Genomic DNA, 8,770 nt, shown 5'->3' with positions numbered 1-8,770 from the left:
GGACCGCCCATTTCCGTCATTGGTTTATGAGTGGTACAAATTAATCCGATGGCAAAACTACTGTGCCCTCATTAAATAAACCAATATCAATATTTTGGGATTTTAAACGTCCACTTAATTTTATTGTATTTGTTTCTTGTAACAAGCCTATTATCCTAGGCTGAAACACTATCGAAGGACTGCATTTATAAGTGTGTTTTAAACTCGTGCAATATTAATTTAACGGTTTATTATAAATCTATATTATTTAAATACAGTAATGTTTCCCTAAATACATTATAGCATGTAGAAAAACATGTCTACGCTAAATAGAAATGTGTTGGTTGATTTCATGCTCAATCAGATGGCATTCTATCTACAGATTATAGTTTAAGATCTTATTTCCAAAAACTGAAACTTGTTTGGGTGCAAATGTTTACATTCAATCACTTTCTACCCAACCCGTTGAAGTGCATTATGCCAAAAGAAAGCCTAAGACATTTACACCAATAAAATGAATTGCCATGGCTGTAATGATACACTCTTAGAAAAGGGTTCCAAAAGGGTTCTTTATGGGGGGATAGGGTTATACCAAGAGCCGTTTTGATCTGAAGAACCCTTTTTGGAAGACATGGATTCTGTATCGCGACTCAGGATATGAACCAGATGCAGATACAGGAGAAAGGTGCTTTGGTTCTCAGAATATTTATTATCACAAAGGGTCAGGCAAAAGGTCAGGTCGAGGGCAAGCAGAGGTTCGTAATCCACGGCAGAGTCAACAAGGGGCAGAACGGCAGGCAGATAAACAGAAAACGTAGGTATAAATGCACAGGGGATAATGTAGAAAATAGGAGACACCTGGTGGGGGGTTGAAACAACCACAAGACAGGTGAAACAGATCAGGGAGTGACATTATGTGTAAGGCAAAAGGTTCTAGAGTTTTTTTTTTTTTTTATGATTCTTTGAAAGGCAAGAAGGGTTCTACATTGAAAATTATCATATTTCCCAGCATGCGCTATGGCAGGGTGATTTTCAGAATTGTTTGTTTTGATGTGTTTTTTGCATGTATATTGATTGGTTGATTCATATTATGCTAGACAAAGATACATAGCATAAATGTTTCTAAACTAATCCAATCTGTTAGTAGGTGGATTTATTGCACCCCTTACTGAGATGGTTGTTCCAGTTTATATGATTGAGACAGTCTCAATAACTTAGTTTTTTCAATCCTGGAAGTCATTCGGAATTCAGGTTGTGGGTAATAAAAAAAAATCACGCTTGTTTGGACATCATAACTCTATTGATGGGAAACTACATTTCCTAAAGCATTGAAGCTTTCCAGGCAATTGTGTAGAAAAACGGTTCATTACTCAGAGCTTCATTATCAGTTCACAATGCACATTAATGACGTCTACTGATCAGCAATTAAAAACAAAGTGAGTATCAGTTTCTTTTTTTCTCCACTGATTTATCAAAACTTTATGGCTCGGCTGTAAAGTTGTTTGCTTTATTAGCCTGCAATCAGTTGGATTCCATCTTCCATCATGCTTCCCTGTTTTGCCTTCACATGGACTATTTTTCATTGGATGGAAAAATGGAATCTATAGCAGTGCAGAAAGTATGGTTCCACAACTATTTTCAAAATAGTGTGCCTTCAACATGATTCGACTTAATACCCTCACATCCCTGAATTGTCCAAAGTTCCCTACTCTACCTGCTAAGCTACCAGTCAGGTGAAATGATATGTACAAAATCCTAACTATATTTATAGGTACGATATCCAGTAGAGGTTGGTGTTTGAAAGCAGCTTAATTGAAGAAAGCACCGGAACCATGGCGAGATCAGAGGGATCTCGCATTTTGCAACACACGGTTTCAAAAAGCATGTGATCAAACTAACCTTCCGACGTCATTGATGACGGACTTCTGATAAATTGATACACTCATTGGCACGCTGTTTCGAAGTTAGCTGCTTAGCAATTTCGATGTATGCTTTGGAGCTCCAGTATCAAATGTAACCTCACTACCTAACTCTGTCTGGATTCCAATAGGAATTAAACATCACATTGCAAGCCAGCACAATGTGACTTACAGGCCTGATGTGGCCTGTAAACCAGGAGTTTCCCCATTCCCACTCAGTTAGGGTATAACTCGGCCTTCAAAGAAAGGCCTTATGATATATGTAATGGTTTGTCATAAATAATTGAATTTTAAAGGATAATAAGGCTGGTGGAACCTTGAGGGTTCTAGGAAGAACCCTCCAAAGATAAAAGGGTTCTCGGTATATCCCTTCATAGAGGGTTCTAGGAAGAACCTTCAGATAAGTGGTTCTCTGTAGAACCCTGTAGATGTCCTGGAACCATCTATGAAGAACCCTACATAGACGGTTCTAGGTAGAACTCTGCAAAGGTTTCTACCTAGCACCAAAAAAGGGATCTCATTTGAGCACAAACCTAAGAACCCTACATGGTTCTACTTAGCAACTTTTTTTCTAAGAGTGTAAGTAGGCCTTTATATTCGTTCCTAAATTATAAATAAATAAATGAGCAGTGTCCAATGGTCTTTAATCTAGAATCAATTTGTTTATTATGGAAATAGTCCTGTGGAATTTTCGTTATACCCAAAACACCATGACTTTTGTAGGTCCTATTGCCTCTGATCTGGTGGATTCACTAAACACATGCTTCCTTTGTGAATTATGTCTGAGTGTTGGAGTGCCAATGGCTATCCATAAATGTAAAAAAACTAGCAATGTAAGGAATTTGAAATTATTAATATTTTTACTTTTGATACGTAAGCATATTTTAGCAATTATGTTTACTTTCAATACTTAAGAATATTTAAAACAAAATACTTTTAGACTTTTACTCAAGTAGTATTTTACTGGGTGACCTTCAATTTGACTTGTCTTTTTCCATTAAGCTACAGTGAGGGAAAAAGTATTTGATCCCCTGCTGATTTTGTACGTTTGCCCACTGACAAAGAAATGATCCATCTATAATTTTAATGGTAGGTTTATTTGAACAGTGAGAGACAGAATAACAAAAAATCCAGAAAAAGCATGTCAAAAATGTAAAACTGATTTGCATTTTAATGAGGGAAATACGTATTTGACCCCCTCTCAATCAGAAAGATTTCTGGCTCCCAGGTGTCTTTTATACAGGTAACGAGCTGAGATTAGGAGCACGCTCTTAAATGGAGTGCTCCTAATCTCATCTGTATAAAAGACACCTGTCCTATCAATCAATCAGATTCCAAACTCTCCACCATGGCCAAGACCAAAGAGCTCTCCAAGGATGTCAGGGGCAAGATTGTATACCTACACAAGGCTGGAATGGGCTACAAGACCATCGCCAATCAGCTTGGTGAGAAGGTGACAACAGTTGGTGCGATTATTCGCAAATGGAAGAAACAAAAAACTGTCAATCTCCCTCTGCCTGGGGCTCCATGCAAGAACTCACCTCGTGGAGTTGCAAAGATCATGAGAACGGTGAGGAATCAGCCCAGAACTACACGGAAGGATCTTGTCAATGATCTCAAGGCAGCTGGGACCATAGTCACCAAGAAAACAATTGGTGACACACTACGCCGTGAAGGACTGAAATCCTGCAGCGCCTGCAAGGTCCCCCTGCTCAAGAAAGCACATATACATGCCCGTCTGAAGTTTGCCAATGAACATCTGAATGATTCAGAGGACAACTGGGTGAAAGTGTTGTGGTCAGATGAGACCAAAATGGAGCTCTTTGGCATCAACTCGCCGTGTTTGGAGGAGGAGGAATGCTGCATATGACCCCAAGAACACCATCCCCACTGTCAAACATGGAGGTGGAAACATTATGCTTTGGAGGTGTTTTTCTGCTAAGGGGACAGGACAACTTCACTGCATCAAAGGGATGATGGACGGGGCCATGTACCATCAAATCTTGGGTGAGAACCTCTTTCCCTCAGCCAGGGCATTGAAAATGGGTCATGGATGGGTATTCCAGCATGACAATGACCCAAAACACATGGCCAAGTCAACAAAGGAGTGTCTCAAGAAGAAGCACATTAAGGTCCTGTAGTGGCCTAGCCAGTCTCCAGACCTTAATCCCATAGAAAATCTGTGGAGGGAGCTGAAGGTTTGAGTTGTCAAACGTCAGCCTCAAAACCTGAACGACTTGGAGAAGATCTGCAAAGAGGATTGGGACAAAATACCTCCTGAGATGTGTGCAAACCTGGCCAACTACAAGAAACGTCTGACCTCTGATTGCCAACAAGGGTTTTGCCACCAAGTACTAAGTCATGTTTTGCAGTGGGGTCAAATACTTTTCCTTTATTAAAATGCAAATCAATTTATAACATTTGACATGTGTTTTTCAGGATTTTGTTGTTACTCTCTCTCACTGTTCAAATAAACCTACCATTAAAATGATACTTTTTTCGTCAGTGGGCAAACAGAATCAGCAGGGGATCAAATACTTTTTTCCCCATCACTGCATCTTTACCTTTTTATTTTATTTTTTTATTTTACCTTTATTTAACCAGGCAAGTCAGTTAAGAACACATTCTTATTTTCAATGATGGCCTGGGAACAGTGGGTTAACTGCCTGTTCAGGGGCAGAACGACAGATTTGTACCTTGTCAGCTCGGGGGTTTGAACTCGCAACCTTCCGGTTACTAGTCCAACGCTCTAACCACTAGGCTACGCTGCCACCTTAACTCAAGTATGACAATGGGATACTTTTCCCCCCCCCCACTGTTTTCACCTTCTCCACCGAGGCTCCGTCGATGTGGATGGGGGTGTGCTCCCTCTGTCTCCTGAAGTCCATGATCAGCTCCATTTGTTTTGTTGACGTTCAGGGAGAGGTTATTTACCTGGCACCACTACTCCAGTGCTCTCACCTCCCTGTACGCTGTCTAGTCATTGTTGGTAATCAGGCCTACCACTGTCGTGTCTTCTGCAAACTTGATGATTGAGTTGGAGATGTGCATGGCCACGCAGTCATTGTTGAACAGGGTGTACAGGAAGGGGCTGAGCACACACCCTTGTGGGACCTCTGTTGAGGATCAGCGTAACAGGTGTTGTTGCCTACCTTCACCACCTGGGGGCGTCCTGTCAGGAATTCCAGGACCCTGTTGTTCAGGGCGGTGTTCAGACCCAGGGCCATGAGCTTGGAGGGTACTATGATGTTGAAGGCTGAGTTGTAGTCAATGAACAGCATTCTTACATAAGTATTCCTGATGTCCAGATGGGATAGGGCAGTGTGATGGCGATTGCGTCGTCGTGGATCTATTGGGGAGGTATGCAAATTGCAGTTGGTCTAGGGTGTCGGGTAAGGTGGAGGTGATATGATCCTTAACTTGCCTCTCAAAGCCCTTCATGATGACAGAAGTGAGTGCTATGGGGTGATGGTAACTGAACTAAATTACTGTCCTCATGAGCAGAGGTAGCCTGCTTCGGCAACACTGTTTTCCTCTAAGCAGGCAAAGAGGGTGGTTTTCCCTTTATAACTGTTACAAATCCCTTTGGCCCGGCAGTCTAGGGGGGGATGGTATCGAGACCCGTAACATACATCATGCAAAGTGGAATAGTGACAAAGTAACGGTGAGAACGAAATAACCACAGACAACTAATGCCTACCGTCAAACACTCAGGGTTTATTTGCAAACACACGGTAAAGGGGGGGGCAGGAAAAAGGGGCTGAGCTGGACCCAAGGAAAGAAACAAATATCCAAAAATACCCCTAAGCTAGACTAGCCTACTTCCATACAGCTAACTAACTAACCAAAAATACAGTGGGTGGTCCTCCCAGTTCTAACTAGTGTTCTTAGACAAAGTAGTCCTACGGGTAGTGTATGCCCATGGGCAACTTGTCTTGGTTCCCCTTTTCCCACCGTCAAACACCATAACAAAAACAATACTCACAGGTGGGGACAAAGTGACATGTAGTTGCGAAAACAAAACCAGAGAACTACCGAGAGATTGACAGAGAGATGGAACTACAAAGAGATCGAGCTTCTGAGAAAACGACTGATTGGGTTTTTAAACCAAGGGAAAGGAAATGTGATAGGGTAAGGGAAAATTAGGAGGTGTGTCTTCTGATTGATGACTCTATGTTGACTGATTGGGGAATGATGATTGCCACCTGTTAGGGGAGAAGGAGAGAAAAGAAATACACACACACACACACACACACACACAGGATACACACACAGAATATCTGTATCCGTAACAATAACCCATTATTGTTTGGAGTCCCTGTCACATACAGTACCTGTCAAAGGTTTAGACACACCTACTCATTCAAGGGTTTTTGTTTATTTTTACTATTTTCTACATTGTAGAATAGTAGTGAAGACATAAACACTATGAAATAACACATATGGAATTATATATAAACCAAAGAAAGTGTTAAAAAAAATCAAAATATATTTAACATTTTAGATACTTCAAAGTAGCCACTCTTTGCCTTGATGAAAGCTTTGCACATTCTTGGCATTCTCTCAACCAGCTTCGCCTGGAATGCTTTTCCAACAGTCTTGAAGAAGTTCCCACATATACTGAGCACTTGTTGGCTGCTTTTTCTTCACTCTGCGGTCCAACTCATCCCAAACCATCTCAATTGGGTTGAGGTCGGGTGATTGTGGAGACCACATCATCTGATGCAGCACTCCATCACTCTCCTTCTTGGTCAAATAGCACTTACACATCGTGGAGGCGTGTTTTGTTATGTTGAAAAATAAATGAGTCCCACTAAGCGCGAACAAGATGGGATGGCGTATCGCTGCAGAATGCTGTTGTAGCCATGCTAGTTAAGTGTGCCTTGCATTCCAAATAAATACTGACAGTGTCACCAGCAAAGCACCCCCACACATCACACCTCCTCCTCCATGCATCACGGTGGGAACCACACATGCGGAGATCATCCGTTCACCTACTCTGCATCTCACAAAGGCACAGCGGTTGGAACCAAAAATCTCTAATTTGGACTCATCAGACCAAAGGACATATTTCCACTGGTCTAATGTCAATTGCTCATGTTTCTTGGCCTAATCAAGTCTCTTCTTAATATTGGTGTCCTTTAGTAGTGGTTTCTTTGCAGCAATTCAACCATGAAGGCCTGATTCACTCAGTCTCCTCTGAACAGTTGATGTTGAGATGTGTCTGCTTCTAACATCTCCAATCGAAAATCAAATCAAGAGTCCGCTTTCTATTCCGCAACAAAGCCTCCTTCACTCACGCCGCCAAGCTTACCCTAGTAAAACTGACTATCCTACCGATCCTCGACTTCGGCGATGTCATCTACAAAATGGCTTCCAACACCCTACTCAGCAAACTGGATGCAGTCTATCACAGTGCCATCCGTTTTGTCACTAAAGCACCTTATACCACCCACCACTGCGACTTGTATGCTCTAGTCGGCTGGCCCTCGCTACATATTCGTCGCCAGACCCACTGGCTCCAGGTCATCTACAAGTCCATGCTAGGTAAAGCTCCGCCTTATCTCAGTTCACTGGTCACGATGGCAACACCCATCCGTAGCACACGCTCCAGCAGGTGTATCTCACTGATCATCCCTAAAGCCAACACCCAATTTGGCCGCCTTTCGTTCCAGTACTCTGCTGCCTGTGACTGGAACGAATTGCAAAAATCGCTGAAGTTGGAGACTTTTATCTCCCTCACCAACTTCAAACATCAGCTATCTGAGCAGCTAACCGATCGCTGCAGCTGTACACAGTCTATTGGTAAATAGCCCACCCATTTTCACCTACCTCATCCCCATACTGTTTTTATTTATTTACTTTTCTGCTCTTTTGCACACCAATATCTCTACCTGTACATGACCATCTGATCATTTATCACTCCAGTGTTAATCTGCAAAATTGTAATTATTCGCCTACCTCATGTCTTTTGCACACATTGTGTATATAGACTCCCCCTTTGTTTTCTACTGTGTTAGTGACTTGTTAATTGTTTACTCCATGTGTAACTCTGTGTCTGCTCACACTGCTATGCTTTATCTTGGCCAGGTCGCAGTTGCAAATGAGAACTTGTTCTCAACTAGCCTACCTGGTTAAATAAAGTGTGAAATAAAATAAAAATCCATATGTGTTATTTCATAGTTTTGATTTTTTCACTATTATTCTACAATGTATAAAATATTAGAAATAAAGAAACCCTTGCATGAGTATTACAGTCCAAACCTTTGACTGGTACTGTATGTCTCATGTGTGAGCCGTTGAATTGTGATTCCACTTTGTGTCTGTACTGACATTTTGCCTGCTTGATTGCCTTTCAGAGGGCATAACTGGGCTGTTTGTGCACGTCCATGTTCAGTCACCTTGCCATGTTTAAATGGGGTGGTTTGTGCTTTTAGTTTTGTGCTAATGCTGCCAACTTTCCAGTGGCGACCCGTCATTCAGAGCCCCACCTGTTCAGCAATAAAAAAAAAAAACGTTTTTTTTTTTTTGTTGCCTGTTTTGCATTAAAACATGTCACATAATGTATCAGTTTGCATACAATGTAAAAAATATATATAGAAAAATTGCCAGTGGAAAATATTCAATGTTCTCTAGTTGCGCAATGATTGGCTCTGTGTTCTGTCACTCATGGGGACACTACACACTTTACATTAGAAGTACCCATCCAAGAAGGATCAAGGTCATTGGCCACATATACATTTATGTCAAATTACCTTATCTACCGTAGCTTGGATTGGACTGATCATGTCAACGTCATACTTTCAAAATCTTAGCTAGCAAGCTAGACAAGGAGTCATCGTAAAAAAAAGGTATCCCGAGTGGCGTAGCAG

The sequence above is a fragment of the Oncorhynchus kisutch genome, linkage group LG5, assembly GCF_002021735.2.
Source record: "Oncorhynchus kisutch isolate 150728-3 linkage group LG5, Okis_V2, whole genome shotgun sequence".
NCBI lineage: Eukaryota > Metazoa > Chordata > Actinopteri > Salmoniformes > Salmonidae > Oncorhynchus > Oncorhynchus kisutch.
The sequence above is the reverse complement of the archived record's forward strand: the minus strand, read 5'-3'. Positions refer to the sequence as shown.